The 17,136-nt window shown below is 34.8% G+C and overlaps 1 protein-coding gene, 1 long non-coding RNA gene and 1 other non-coding gene across 6 annotated transcripts in view; 1 reads left to right on the top strand and 2 right to left on the bottom strand.

Annotated features, from left to right (window-relative positions):
* The window catches only part of LOC111053607 (KH domain-containing, RNA-binding, signal transduction-associated protein 2), a 1,288,254-nt gene that overhangs the window by 103,565 nt on the left and 1,167,553 nt on the right, over nucleotides 1–17,136 (bottom strand). The gene's annotated exons all lie outside the window — the stretch shown is intronic.
* LOC120354341 overlaps nucleotides 1–17,136 on the top strand; it is a 103,389-nt gene that overhangs the window by 1,902 nt on the left and 84,351 nt on the right. The gene's annotated exons all lie outside the window — the stretch shown is intronic.
* Nucleotides 14,272–14,343, bottom strand: Trnad-guc. The gene has a single exon. It is a non-coding gene; the product is annotated as a tRNA-Asp (tRNA).

The following is a 17,136-nucleotide window of genomic DNA, read 5'->3' as shown; positions in this document are numbered from 1 at the left end:
ATTATTGTTTTTTTTTTCTGATTGTCACATCTTTGTAAAGTTTTTGTGTTTTGGTGAAATAAATTGAATTGAATTGAATTGAATTTGCCAAAATGATTTGTAGGATATGATTGATTGGTCGAGCGGGCACATAAGTTTTGCTCTGAGTTGTAGGAGATAAGTTATTATTTCATAAGATTAAGTCCTGTTTTTTTTCTGAAAAGTTTGGTTGTTAAAGTTTTATCGAAATGCTAGTATATGTTACAAAATTTTAGATCAATGGTACGTGTTATAATCACCGCGCTATTTAAAGATTATATGTATTTTAACTGAAGAATTTTGAGCTTAACCTTTCCTTTCGTTTGCTTGTGTAAATGGTTGATTTGTTAATGTTGGAAAATTGAATCTGAACCCCGGAAGTGAATTTATTGTGGGAACAGTGATTCAGTTATACAGTGCAGAAACAATACAGCTATTCCTTTTTTTTTAATGTATTAAATTAAAATGTATTCAGAAAAAGTCTTTTAAATTCATAGAAAAGCTACAGTAGATTAAAAGCGTCGGCTCTGTCCCTTAGTGGTTCCCATCATGTTTTGTATTCACTATCCTTTACCAATTCAAATCTGAACTAACCTAAAATAATTTTTTCATTTGTTGTAACTTTGTCAATACTTTAGAGTAGTTTGATTTTGTGGGTCCTGGAGCAGAACCAGTCAGTAGCATAATATTGCCCATTCTGCCCCCCCCCCTTAAAAGGGAAAAGCTTTCCTTGTAGTTTTGGCAATTCTTTGATCTTAAAACAAACCTTCAAACAAAACAGCCTTAGCACAACAACAAAAACAAGCCATCATAGAATTAACTGCTCTCAGAAAACAACAGGCCCAGAGTACAAGTCAATCAACCAGCCAACCACGGGTGAAGAAGGATCTGGGGCTGCAATTGCTGATCAAAACATTCACTAGAGATGGTACTGGCCCATCAGTCAAGGAGTTTCTGAAAAACATCAACCTAGTGGCAGAAACCGGCAACTGGGATGAGGCTGCCCAAAAATTCATCTGCCGACTGATGGTGACCATCCCAGCAGCAGCCTGTTTGGACTTGCACCATAAACTTTTTCGAGACTGCAGCTAGATTCAGAGACTTCGAGAATGTGTTGCATCAGTCGTTTAGCCAGTCCCAAGATCCACAACACTACATGCTGGAACTCATGGGGACCACTCAACAGCCTGGGGAAACTAAACGTGCATTTACAGACCAATGCCGGACACTGGGACAAAATGTGCAACCAACAGCTGCCAGTCATGAACAAATTAATGGAGTGGTCCTGCTCACTGATGGATCAGACTGTACTTACCTCATTTGTCCGGGGCATCTGTGCCCAGGTGGCCACCATGCTGAAGCTGTACCCGCCCTCTGATTTGGAGAATGCTGTTAGAATTGCAAAGGGGATGGAGAACATCAGTGGATCCAGCAACCCCCTATCCAAGATCTTTCAAGTCAATCATGAAGAACTAGGGGCAGATTTATATGAGATGACAGTGGGGCAGGTCGGAGCAGCCCAGCAGCTTAGGAGGAGACCAACTTGTTATGTATGTGAGAAGCCTGGTCACTTCACCCATGAATGCTGAAGCTCCAACAATGGCCAAATCAGGAGTCAGGATGTAAGGCAGCAAGTGGATGACAGCAGCTCAGTGGAGATGGCCAACACTCAGGACAATTCTGCTTTGTGTGTGGAGATCGGAATCGTTTAGCCTTCAGCTGCTCCCTGTGGAGGTTGGCACTGTCCGATCAAGCCAATGTTGGAAACCAACCAGACACAAACCGTCAACTGAAGGAGTCATTCCCAAGAGGGGAGAGGCTTGACCAATGGCACAACATTGAGCCAGTAAGAGAGGGCCCACAAGAGATTTGGATACCCAGTGTGGACAAGAGTGGTGGAAATCCAACAATTCATATACAACTTGGCAAGGGCATCATCAAGTCCCTGCTTGTGGATTCTGGGGCTGACATCTCCATCCTCCATCCACACGTGCCCCTCCAGCCAGCCCAGGTGGTGGCAAAGGGAGTTACAGGAGCTATACTTGGAGTGCAAGGTTATCAGACTCTGGATGTTGAAATTGCACATGTGAAAGTGGAGCATACCTTTATTACTGCGACCATTGACACTTGGAGGGATGGACTCATAGGCTGAGACTTTTATCAGAAGTTAGGACTTGTCCTAAGTGGTCAAAATGGAACTGTTACCTGTGGAGGGGTAGTCATCCTAACTCTGAAATCAGCCAACCTGAACAAACAATCAGCCAACCTGTACAAACAACAAATTCCAACCACCTGGACAGAACCAGTGGATGATGAAAAGCCTGACCAAAATTGTGATGTGGTATCATTGGAGAATGGGGTTGTTCAACTGGAGGACTATCTGCGGCAACTACAGAAGAGGCTCCAGGAATTATACAAGGTTGCCAGGAGAAAGTCCATCAATTCATTAGAGAAGAGGGTCCAGACTGCCAACCAGAATTGCAAACAGCAATGCTTCAAGGAAGGGCAGCATTTATACCTTCAAAATCCAGTGGTATCTCTTGGAGATGCCCAGAAATTCCATCATCCTTGGACTAGGGATGGGTATCGATACATCGATGTTTAAAAACATCAATGTTTCAACATCAAACATCGATGTTTTCTGTTCGATGTTTTTCACTTATCGATGGTTTTACCTAGACATCGGTCATCCGATGTTTTTCCCAACTAAAAAGTAAAAACAACTCTAATTTTTTAATTTGATACAAGTTTTTCTTATTTTTGTTTGAAGAGTATTATATTGAGAGCAATAAGCAATAGTAACAGAATTACAATCATTATCTCTAACATATTTAGTGTAGTATTCTGTTTAGTGTTTTTGTGAATATAGATCACTCTTGTTAAAGATCTCGCATAAGTTTTGATTTCCTGCAGATTGCTATTTTTATTTTTCAATTAGGCTCTCTGTATTTTTATGTGAGACTGTTGAATACTCTTGAAGATTTACATTACTTCTGTGGCCCGTGTCAAGGTTAGATAGTTAGTAATTTGGAATTGAATAAGAGGTCGGATTCTTTGTTTCTTAGGAAGAAAGAGTTTTTTCTTACTACAATAATTATTCCCTCAACATGTGTTTAACACTAATTAATCTAGCTCTGGAAAAGAGGTCCTCGTATTGTAAGGAGTGCAGATATCCATATAAAAAAACTTAATCCATTTTCATTTCCTAAAAAATCTATCAGGTATTGAATGAATACAATATGAGTATCAATGATTGCTAAAATTAGCTTAGTGTGAAATTTCAAGACCGAATCCTCAAGGATATCCCGAGAGGTTTCAGACTAAACCATGAAGATGATAAATCTTGTGAACTAGAGTTGATGTATCTTTCTAGTCACAATCTGACTTCAATTATTCGAAAGACTGTTACTTGAATACCACAAGTCCAAAATTGCTGTGATTCCAGTTAGTAACTGTTGAAATATTGGAACAATAGCTCCAGATAAAATTGTAATCACTTTAGAAGCTCTTTTTGTGCTCTACAATCTGAGATCAGGTATAGCGATCTATCTCATATTCCAGGTACACCTGACAACAATGCTCCTTGTATTGTGAAAAACACCTAATTTTCAGCTTCAAGCATCATCACCAACTACATTGTCCTCACATTGATATTTCGCACAACGACATAAGTTCTTGAGATTATGTTCTATGAGAATCACCCATAAGATACACTTCATTTCAGTATTCCCTAGTGGAGAGGCGCGCTTAAGGACACCTCAAGGATCAAAATTTCAAACACATAACTTTTGACACAATGCTCAGATTCCATCGTACTACACTTCATCCTTCTCGGTTCGTCACGGCGGTTCAAAATCATGCATAATAAGTCAAATTCGGTCAAAAAATGGAAAATTTATTGTTGAGTGTACTTAAGAAGCCCATATTCCAATACACAGAAAATGACCAATTTCTATATTCAAAGTTGCATGTCTTGTGAAATACTTCTGATAAAATTTCCAAATCCAGTGAGAATGTGAAAATTGTCCCCCTCTACTCACTCCAATAAATAATACTTTCGATTCCAAAACAATCTGGAAGTTAAGATTTTAAAAATGGTGATTTCAGTTTTTACATTTTTTTCGTAATTTTACTGTTGATCAAGAGTTTCTAAAACGAGTCTGATACATCATAGAAACTCACGATTGATTACAAATTGTAGATAAATTCATCCTCTACGAGCTCAGTTGCCTGAGATACATATTGAATCACTTTTCGCTATCATAGAACTGCCAAAACCGTTAATATGAGAAAAATATCTACAGTTTCCGGATTTTTTTCAACAATCAAATCTCACTTTACGAACAAATTTTTTCATGAATTGTTTACAGCAGATGAAATAGAATATTCTATTGTACATTACAAGATCATGTAATAATTTTTATAATAAGGGGTTACCGAGATACATAGCTTCGAATATAGAAATTGGCCATTTCTTATGTATTGAATATGAACAAGTACCTACACTCAACAATAAATTTTCAATTTTTTGACCGAATTTGACTGTTGATGCATGATTTTGAACCGCCTTGGCGAGCCGAGAAGAATGAAGTGTAGTACGATGAAATCTGAGCATTGTGTCAAAAGTAAATGATGAATGTTTGAAATTTTGATCCTTGAGGTGTCCTTAAGCGTGCCTCTACTAGGAAATACTGAAATTAAGTGCATCAAACGGGTGATTCTTACCCATGAACTTATGTCATTGAGCGAAATATCAATGTGAGGACAAAGTAGATGGTGATGATTGTTGAAGCTGAAAATTAGGTGTTTTCCACAATACAAGGAGCATTGTTGTCAGGTGTACTTGGAAATCTATATGACATAGAGCGCTCTACCTGATCTCAGATTTTATAGCACAAAAATACTCCTAGAGGGATTTTGAAATAAACATCTAAATTGTAACAATCGGAAGATATTGTTGATTAAAAACTAAAATTCATCAAAATTGATTTTTTCTTCAAATTTTACTCATTTTTGAAAAATTATAACAAAGTACTCATTGGAGATAGAGAGTTCCGAGTGATCTAATTTTTTTCAGAATTACAATATAATCTTTGAGAGATTTGGCAGTAATAGCTGAAAACTGGAAAATGAGCCGAAAATATGAGGTTTTTAGTATCTAGCACAAGGAAATCTTGCATGAAGAAATTGGTTCTGGACTTCTCTTATGTACTGAACTCTTTCCACTGTCGGTCTTTGTTTAGAGTGGGTTTCGAACTCCCTCACTCTATACAGTATTTTGCCCGGCGCCAATCAATTACTATGAATTGATAAAATAATTACTTTACTATAATTTCACTCACTGTGTGGATACTTATATTTCACTCACTGAACTAATAATAGTATTGAAGAAAAAGGTAGAGATAGATAGATCAGGGTCGTGTGTAAGGGAATGTACGAAGTGAAAGGCAAAACAAAGGTTAATTATGAATTTATTATTGAACTTTAAATTTATATGAATTTATAAAAAATTGATCAAAAATATGGTAATGATTAGATATAAATACAAGATGATTAAGTTTTTGAAAGTACAACAGTTCAAGTTTAATTTTAAACAACAAAATTTAACAAACAGTTCTTATTACTTTTATCAGGTTACTTGAACAATAAGATATAAAATCAAAGTATTGAACAACTCTAGTAAAAAATATGATTATAGTCAAAAATAAGAGAATTGATAAAGTTTGAAGAATGAATATGATTAGGGGAGCCTTGCTTTAAAAAAAACTATTATTTGTGCTTAGAAGTGAATTTCAACTGTAAGCTCCAAGAAATTAATTAAGATTGTGTCTTTAGATATGAGTTTAAAGAGAAGTAATAATTAAGTTTGCTCTTTACTATAATGCTATGAAATTTGATATACTTATTTGGACTTTTTAGGGTGGGGTGGTGTGGATTTTAAATGAGAAAAATTGAAAATTCTAAATAAAATCTTTACCTGGCTCAGTCAATTCCCTATAGGATAATTGAAGTCTGAGACCAAAAACTCACTCCTACACTGAACACTGTCCAAAATCCAAGAGACTCACAGCAACTAACAGCAACTAACTCGCAGGACAGGGTCTGCCTGTTTATATACTAGAACCACGATTTTCCACCCCTCATCACCCTTTGCCCTCTAGCTCCGCCTACCCTCAAACTCATCAGCTAATATTCTGCTTACAAATTGAATTCAAATATCAATTTGAATTCACTATAATGTTTATTATGTTATATCATTTTAAACTATGGCTCCCCTTCATTATTATAACAAATGATATCATACATTTTACCAATATTTAAACTCTAAAGTTTGGATACTGACAATTGAATGCATTGATTTGATTAATACAGTAATCAATCTTATAAATCTAATATGGCAAATACTTCAATAATAAATACATGGAATGAACAACATACAATGTCATACAGTACATCATTACAATTGAGTTGAATAAATCAAATTAATAAGATACCAACCAATTACTACTTAATTAATTAAGCAGGTTTCTTATACTCATTGTCAACATGTTTCAATCGAATATACCTAATTTATTCTATTTATAAATTTGTCCTTAGCCTATGAATTCGGATTCAACTAACTTAATTAGCTTATAATAATTATTAACTTATAATTTATTGTACAACATTATATTTGTTGAATACTTTATACATATAGCCCAATCTACTTCATGACCTAATTCATAAATACATTTACTCATATATCATGTTTATCATTTTATGTGATCACCATTCAAATAACTGATCATCAAATAATTGCTTCAATAATATTCATATGCTGACCACGTGGTAAAATTGTAGCATATGCTGACCACGTGGTTACATTGAAAACTACATATCTATATTTACTTCTCTCCTAACTATATATCTATATTGCTATTCACAATCTTCATTTACCTGCCATCAACTTATGCTATAGATAATATACAAGGGTTGACACAAAACACAGTGGGCCATGTGGTTTCTATTGTCAACGTGTCTGTGACTGACGTTACTGTTATCATATATTGTTAGCAAGTTTCTATGACAGAATGATTTTGTCTCAAACTATTTTGAAAAGAATAATAACCCCAGTCATCTGGCTAGGTAGGCTATTCAAATGCATTCTCAATAGTTTCGAGAAACGGTTCTTTTTATTATTCTGGCTCTTCGAGCGTTCATATTCCTAAATACAATATGTTCAGAGCACGTGTTGCAACAAATAACAGAAATCTACAATTTGATCTTCACAGCTCAACTAACAAAGCATTACTGAGCAATTAAACCCAGACATTGCAGGCACAATGGAAATGAAAACAATCGAGTATACACTAGAAATCTATTTACACAATTCAATACAATTATTTAACACTTCCTCTTCAATTTTTATTAGTTTAGTCACAGACAGTTTATGTGGTTGATAATAGCAGAGATAATCACGTATATAGTTCAAATTCACTGTGCTTAAAAAAAAATGTCTTTTAGTTGTTTCACCAGATGATGATTTTTATGAGTTGAACATTTAATTGCAATTTCACATGCCTCATACTAATCAAGACACTGTTCTCACCTCATTTCCAATTCACTATCAGCTTGCATCCACTTGCACGGGTCCATGATGAGTGAATGAAGAAAATATACAGTTAGAGTTAGAGTTTGGTATAGTATCAGTCTTCAAACTAGATTTTCAATACAAATGTTAGTTATTATACATATGTTGGTACTAATATAGAGAAATTAAATGGGTTTTGTCCATCTCCGCCAATGCAGCATATGCGGGCAGTATGATATCTCAGTGCTTGCATACAATAAACACATTGAATTTCTCATCCATGATAGAAAAAGCCATATCATGCAAAGTTTTTCTTTTCTGAATTTGAATAGAATTCACATTTTTTCATGCTAAGCATTCTATTGTTTTCACACAAAAATTTGGAGACAAGTCCATATTTTTCATCACCAAAGAATCATAATGATGAGCAGAGTAGAGGGCACATTGGCCATTGGGAGAATATTTATGATTTTTACACCCTTTATAACACCATGAACTAGTGAAATAGTTGAAATTTGGTTTCTCAATTTCATCCAGTAAACAACATACATTTTTGTGTAGCCTTATAAGAAACTTCTCTTTCTTTGTACCTTTCGTACCTTTTATCATATCCTTCAAGATAAGATGTCAATAATTTGTCAGATTGAATAAAATGCCCATCTTCCCAGCATATTTTCTGAAAATTGTTCTCTGCCCATGTCGCTTCCTTATGTAATTTAGCACTCAATTCCAACTTTGCAAATGGCAACTTAAATGCAAGACAGCAAAGCTATTCAGTTGATCAACAATAGCAAACTCTTTCACAATAATTTGATCAGAATTTCCCTTGAATCAATGTAGATTGACTGTTGGGAATTTTTTACAAGAGAGAGTTTCTTCCTCCTGTTTGATGATGTCTGTTTTGTCCTCCTTCATCCTCCTTCATCCTCCTTTGACCTCCTTTGTCCTCCATTCTCCTCCTCCTTTGTCCTCCTTTGTCCTCCATTCTCCTCCTCCTCCTCCTCCTCCTCCTCCTCCTCCTCCTCCTCCTGTGGTTTAGGTGTACTACATCTTGAGTCATAGTAGAAGCAGTCTTCATCCTCTGCATCAGGATCACACTGTATCCCAATAGACCGTGTTTTCTTCTCAGAATTATCAATATCAGAACACAAAGACATTGTAGATATTAACCGATCAAAGCTAAAACCTCAAATGAGTAAAATATGAAAAATGCAATACTTATATAGTTTGCACTCTATCAAAAAATTACTGAACTTCCTTCACCATGGAAGTAAGAGGAGTGTACTCCATGACACTATCACTGATTAAAACGCAATAAGCAGAAGTATTGGCAGGGACAGCTTCCTTAAATTCCATATCTATTCAAATATCTGTGAAGGATTTCAAATGAGAAGATTGGTGTGAACAGTGTTCACATCAGGGGTGTTTTAGTACAAAATGTGTCAAAATCAATCTCTGTTTGAAGCTCACTATTGATACTATGGTTATAGTACACGGGCGCGAAATCCAAAAACATATGGTACATCAATTGTTGTTTACCAAGGAGGTTTTCATGAGGGAAATAGTCAAGAGTTCAAGTAGACCATTGCATTCTGAAGATTACAACTATCAAATTCCAAGATTGATTTATCAATTTTATTCTTATGATCTGTCAGAAATGCTGAAACAACATACTTTGGTGTGTCGAGATGAGATGCAGTTTTTACAGCCCAAGAATGAACAGTGCTATTTTGTAAATTTGGTAATTCTGAAATCTCCCAATGACAAAAGCTTAGCTTCAGTGGTGTATCAGCATCAAGCAATCTCAAAAATTTCAACCTCACATGATCTTCTAAAGTAATATATGGAATTCTTCATTGAAGCTTCGTTATTTTTACATTGACGTTTGTTGCTTCTATAGACTCGATGCAATTGAGATCTGTTGGTGATCTTAATGAGACAAGTTATTTTTTCATGTTTAACATTATTCTTTAAAAGTCTTCAATAAATGGTAAAACTAATTTTAGAGGCACGCAGAATGTAAACTTATTATCTTTCAGTGAATATTCTGCTCTGTCAAACCCAGCCAAGTGATATGTGTTTTTATCAAACATATTTTTCACTAGTATAGCTTCAATTGTTGATGTTAATCCAATTGGTCTTGATTTAGAAATTTGTTGTCCAGCCAATTCATATTGAATTTCATCAGAGGGATTTCCAATGAGGTTACTGGATAATATATACTTAGCCTCTATCAGAGCATCCCCAGCCTTTGCAGCTGGTTTTGTACACTTAACTACCCCTTCAATGAATATAAATGATTTGCAGGGAAGGCTGTACTGATCCATAGAAGCCACATGGATGCGAGCCTCATCTGAGGATTCAATATCTTGACCTGAATATACTGTATGAGTATGGAACTGAAATTCAGTAATATCATTATAGAACTCGAGTTGAGATTCCACATCGAGAATTTCACTAATTGCTGCGCCATACATGATGCCAATCTACTATGAATCCCAACCTTTCCAATATTCTTGCGCTTTTCGCAGATATAGCACACAGCTTTTTAGGTGTTGACTCTATCACATTCAAGTCTCTAATGAGCTTTTGTGAGCAAATGCTAGTGTGAGGTTTGAAAATGAGAAATCCCATTTCAATTTCTTTGTTTTTCACGAATGTGAACTCTAATTGTAATTATATCTCCTCGGAAATCAATAAACGATCCTTCTAGATTGGTTACCTCCACATTGATGGTTTGGATTCTATGAGTGTTCAAAGGCATATAGATTATTGGAGTAGGGGTTTCATTTATTAAATATCTGCTAGGCACTCTGGGTGAAAAATCATTGTTTCTGTTTGCCATTAGAGTAACTCCCACATGCTATATTGCACTCAACTACAATAGAGTCAATATTTGCTATGCTAACTAAATGCTGAGAGTAATGCCATTTATTTGGTTGTAATATAACATTGTCAAAACCAAGCATTTTTCCTATTGAAGTAGATGATGTAAAGTCAATAGGCCTATCAGAACGAATTTGAAGTGACATAGTATTCGTGTTAGCTCTCATACTAAGTTTCTTTCCATCACTATTCAATTTAGTCTTTGAAGCTAGTATAATATCATCAACTTCATACACACCCTTATCAAGATCAATTAATTTATCACCATATTTGAAGCTGGAATTTTTACCTTCGATAACATTTGCAATGCTATTGTAAGTACAGAAATTAATCAATCCAATTTCCCATTCTTTATCTCTATCCAAATCAAGAATTTCTTGCAAATGTTTATAGAGGTCACTTGATCTAGATTGTAATGTAATAATAACCATCTTGTATGCTTTCAGTGCAAACACCAAATTATAACTGGTTCGCAGAAAACAAGAGCATGATATGACCACAAATATCTCTATTTAATGACTGCATGTACTCAACATTGTAAAAAATATTCATACCTGTTTCTTTTTTCTAATATTTATTTAATTCATAAGGTGGTTGTGAATTACCAATTGGATCAAAATAGTAAACATTTGATCCCCGTTTCTTATAACCAACCCAGTGTGTTCTATGTCTAGATTGACTATCCAAATTAACAATACAATTCTCATTTTTTAGAATTTTATTAGGTAATGTATCTATCATGTATACACCTTGTAGGAGAATTTGTAATAATTTATACCATTTTATTGGATTGTGATTAGACAATTCACCATCAATGTTCATTTTCTCACCCTCTTTGTCTTTCTCCGTTTTGTAACTCCTTTTTTACTTTTTTCTGTGGAAATAAACTCACATCATTTGATGGGGGGAGGTTGGGGGGAATCAAAACACGACCACCCGAGATTGGAGGGAATGGCTTCAAATAGTAACCTCTACCAGCAATATGGTGTTTCAACTGAGCAATAGCTTTTTTCCTTAGAGAGGCACTATGATTTTTCCTAACACTTGTGCTCTTCTTCTTCTTTCTCAAACCACTGCCAAGCGCTGCTCCAGCTTTCATCATGTTTGTTACAAGATAACTAAGAGCCTTTTCAGCAACTGGAGTCTCGGGATTTTCGAATATCTCCCATGCAGCATTTGCAAGAGCTCTGTCTGCAATCGCTCACAACTTATCATCACTATTTTGCATGTATGCTATATCATGTACCTTACAGGCTCTATCTAATGGGTTTATACCTCAATCACTCCTCTGTAACCTTTGATTAACCTTGGTGCCAGGCCCAGACCACTGATAGCCGGGAATATGAATTTCAGGGGATGTGTTCATCAATTTATTTAAAATAGTTGATGTAATGTCCCCTGTAGTACCTGCTATACCTTTGACGATTTTGCTAGCTGAACTCAAGATTCCTTTCCCATGTTTCCTAGAAGATAACTTTCTTCTACATACAATTTTTTGTTACCTTCCAACTCAATGGTTGAATCGACTGAAGTTAATTAATCACACACTTAACCTTAATCAAGAGAAGAAGACATTGTCTCACCAAGCGCTTTATATATTACTACAAAGTTGGTATGTTTTAACACATTTCGGACTGTCTCGGAAACATCTTAAATGGCTGAAATGACGTGCTACGGCTAGAGCTCGCAGTTCAGAATTTACGCTCACAGACGCAGTGCGAGTCTGGCTCGCACAGCCTACATCACATTTTTAAATGATTCACTACGTATTATACTCGTTCTCAGGCTGTTCAAAACTATTACCAGTCCATTCTATATATCTTTGTCATCATTGAAAACCAGCTGTTACTTCTTTTCTTCTTCTCTGTAGTTCACAGTCGACGTTGGTCTATAACCTAGTTTTCAATCAACAACCAACGTGTTCCTGGCGTTTTATCGTTTGATATAACTTAGACCTAGTCTAGTTCTAAGACCGTGGAAAAGTATAATGTCTGGGAATGAAAAAATCCTTTCAAATAAAGAATTATTTGAAATCTTATATGATGATTCAGATTCAGAATTGGAAGTCAGCAACAATTTCGACTCTGATTCAGAGCTTTTTGAAAATACAGGTAGGCTATGAGCTATTTTATTTTTCATATTTGTTTTTCATGTTCATTCTGTAGGCTATGAGAATCTCAATATTCATTATTGCCTTCAGAAAACTGTAGCTCAAATCATTAGCCATGAAGGGACAAAGATTGCTGAAAACCCATCGTCTGCAGGCGAAAAACAGGTTCAGCTGGCTCAGTCCGTAGGCATGCCAACCGAACTGCGAGCTGTAGCCGTATCACGTCTTCTAAGTGTTAATCAAAAGGAAATACAATTTTCTATCATTAAGGGTCTTATTAACACACTTGTCAAGTATGTTATAATTTTTGTAGGAATTGCAAAGAATTGCACATTTATTATTCATAAATCTATACCAATGTCTTAGAATGATGTTGAAAGGAGCATGTGAATTGACATATGACTTGATATAGAATTATGTATGCTTTCTTACTAGCAAGGATTCCTGCATCGATTATGGTGTTTCCAAATCTCTAATCTTTTTTTCATACATTTTGTATAGATTCCAATATTCTTTTACTATCATTTTGCATTGAATCATATTTTTTCAAAGCAATATGGAAAAGTAATAGCATATTCACACAACATATTATAAAGAGGAGAACACATACTATTTTCCAGTTGATTATCTTCATTGCACAACTTCTTCCTTCAAGTGTTGTAAGCATACTGATAAAAATAGATTGCTATCTACTGTGAGCACAAAATAGAGAAGCACTACCAGAGAGCTGACTGGTCGAGATAGTTCTAGACGGGTATCAGAGATAGTGCCAGCATCGAAAACTTAGTTCTAGATGCGAGCATCAATAGCGCTAGTGAGGAAAACTTAGTTACTGATGACAGCGACTGGAGTGCTAGTGAAGGAACCTTAGTTACTGATGAAAGTGCCTGGAGCGCTATAGTGATGTCCACGTTATAATGGTAATGTTTGATTATCAATGGTGTTGTTATCCTTGTCTATCATTCAACAAAGCAGATAGCTCTTTCCCACTTTGTTCTGTTGCCAGATTGTCTTTAAACAATGTATAATTAAAAATAAATGAAATATTTCATCCTTATAATTACATTTTCATTAAGATTGGATTACAATATTGAAAATATTAAAATATTATTTAGATAATATATTAGATTATTGTAATAAGTGTGAATGATAGATAAGAAGTAACTCAATTTGTATATTGAATCAACATCAATATCATGCTACTAGGTAACCAGGGATACTACAATACAATAATAATAAATCTTGATGATTCAGTTCATTGATGCAATATTAATTCTTTTTTTAGTTTTAAACAATCAATTGTATTTTATCAAGCAAGAAATTATATTTTTCAATAATTTCATAATGTATTTCCATAACTATTACAAAAATAATATATTATATTATTAAAAGATAACTTATATATATATATATATATGTAAGAAGCTGGTTGCTCTACATTCACGCTTCTTCTTTCTAATCATATGAACCATATGACTTGTTAATAATTTACTAATGTTGTTTATCAAACTAACAGCAGAGCTGATGAGAGAATCATTGAATGTTCATATTTGTACAGTTTAAGATTTATTGAGATTTATATTATAATTGACATTAAAATCGTTTTTCTAAAGTAAATGAAAATCTTTCGTCAATTATTCATTTTAAGTAATATGTGTGAAGTAAGATCATTATAAATAGATTTTGGCTCCCCGGCGGGGAATCGAACCCCGGTCTCCCGCGTGACAGGCGGGGATACTGACCACTATACTACCGAGGAAACAATAACAAGGCTGATTGAAGGTTATGAATCACTATTTGCAAAACACAAATATGATGTAGGTGAGGTAAAACATGCAGAGGCAGAAATCAAACTTTCAGAAGATAGATATATTATTAAGAAGCCATACAGAACGTGTATCCCAGATAAAAAAGAAATAGAACAAAAAATTTCAAAACTTTTAGAGGCAGGATTGATTGAATATTCAACTTCACCATTTGCATCTCCTGTTACACTTGCCTTCAAACGAGAAGAAAGAAAAAATCACGGCTATGTATTGACTTCCGGGAACTGAACAAAATTGTAATACCAGAGCCACAACCATTCCCAAGAATAGAAGATATAACAGTGAAGGCTGGTAATTGTAAATGGTACACAGTACTTGATGTTAATTCAGCATTCTGGACAATACCAATGAAAAAACAAGACAGAATGAAAACTGCATTTGTGACCCACGAAGGACATTATCAATGGTTACGGATACCATTTGGTTTGAAGACCGCGCCTGCAATTTTTCAAAGAATATTGGGTAACACTTTACAAAAAAATAAGTTGACTGATTTTTGTACTTGCTACATTGATGATATTTTAATATTTTCAAAGACATTTGAGGAACACTTGAAACATATAAACCTCATTCTTGAAGCGGTTTATAAAGAAGGGTTCAAGCTGAAATTGGAAAAATGTAACTTTGCAAGGAGTTCAATTAAATATTTGAGACACATAATTGAAAATAACTCAGTCCGTCCACTCACTGACAATCTCAAAGCAATTGAAAAGAGACAAACAACCGAAAACCAAGAAGAATGTACGCCAGTTTTTGGGGAAAATAAATTTCTATTATAAATACATAGAGAATGCAGTGAAAGTTCTAGAACCTTTACACAATCTACTGAGTAAGGACATACCTTTTATCTGGTCAGAGACATGTGATAAAGCTTTCCAAAACGTGAAGAAATACTTATGTTCTAGTCCCGTATTACAAATTTATGATTATGAAAAACCAGTATTCATTTTCACTGATGCCAGTGGAGAGGGATTTGAAGCTGTACTGAAACAACCAAAAGAAAATAATGAGCTTCATCCAGTAGCATATTTTTCAAAAAAAAACTGAGCCCTGCTCAAAAGAAGAAAAAAGCTATTTATCTGGAATGTATGGCTATAAAAGAGACAATTATGTATTGGCAATATTGGTTGATAGGACGGAAGTTTACAGTGATCACAGACCACAAACCATTGGAGAATCTCAGAGTGAAAGCACGAACCGATGAAGAATTGGGAGATCTTGTATACTACCTATTGCAATATGATTTCACATTGATATATAGCCCAGGAAAAGGAAATGTTGAAGCAGATACATTATCAAGAAATCCAGTTTTAGAGCACTTTGAAGGAAATAAAGACATTTTAACAGTTGTGAATTTGATATCTATACAAGAAATAAAAGACGATCAAGAAAAAAACAAAGAAGCAATAATGAATAATAGGAATGTTGAATATAAAGAGGAAATATTCTACAAATGTATGAAAGGAAACAAAAGAATCTTTCTTTCTCAAGAAAAGGGTAAAGAATTGATTGAGAAAATTCATTTTCAACTAGGACATATCGGAACTCACCACACACTATTACACATACGTCCACATTACTACTTTTCCAACATGGATGAAATGGTCAAGCGCTATTGTGATTTGTGTCATATATGTAAGAAGAATAAAACAAGAAGAGGTCGCTCAATAGGATTACTTTCACAATTGGGTCCAGCTAGTGAACCGTATGAGATCAAGTCAATAGATACTGTTGGAGGGTTTGGTGGAAACAACTCAACAAAACGATACCTACACATATTGGTCGATCACTTCTCTAGATATGCATTCACTTCAAGCTCTAGCGGTCAAACTACTAAAGAATACATTCGTTTGCTAGATCCTATCTTACAAAACACTTCTGTCAAGATCCTATTAGCTGATCAATATGCGTCTATCAAATCAAAAAAGTTTAGAGATTACCTACTCGAAAACGGTGTTACAATGGTGTTCACATGGTAGGTTGCCCACAATCAAATGGTCTTAATGAGCGGCTAAACCAGACATTGGTGAATTGTATTAGATGCAAAGTGAATAGTCCAGAAGGAAGAACGCAGACGTGGTCGAAAATAGCGGAAAGTTGCACATCAGAATACAACAAGACAATCCATAGCACTACTAAATTTACACCAAGATATCTGCTATTGGGAGAGGATTTGGAAATAATACCATCACAACTGAGGAAAAAACGAAACTTACAAATAGACAGAGAAGAAGCAATAAAAAATTCCAATTTAAACCACAAACGGAACAAACTGAGATGTGATAAGAACAGAAGAATATATGGTTTCAAGGAAAAAGAACTAGTGTATATAGAAAAAGGGAACAAGTTGAATAGAAATAAATTAGATGAAGTTAGGAGTGGACCGTTCCCAATTATAAGAAGAATATCAAACTCAATGTATGAAGTGGCCTGCGGAATCAATGGGAGTGAACCAATCATCTGTCACTCAAGCAAATTGACACCTTTGAGAAAGTTTCTCGTTCAAGGGGGGGAGATGTAAGAAGCTGGTTGCTCTACATTCACGCTTCTTCTTTCTAATCATATGAACCATATGACTTGTTAATAATTTACTAATGTTGTTTATCAAACTAACAGCAGAGCTGATGGAGAGAATCATTGAATGTTCATATTTGTACAGTTTAAGATTTATTGAGATTTATATTATAATTGACATTAAAATCGATTTTCTAAAGTAAATGAAAATC

The sequence above is a fragment of the Nilaparvata lugens genome, chromosome X (genome assembly GCF_014356525.2).
Source record: "Nilaparvata lugens isolate BPH chromosome X, ASM1435652v1, whole genome shotgun sequence".
NCBI classification, from domain to species: Eukaryota; Metazoa; Arthropoda; class Insecta; order Hemiptera; family Delphacidae; genus Nilaparvata; species Nilaparvata lugens.
This window is presented reverse-complemented; position numbering and strand designations above follow the sequence as displayed.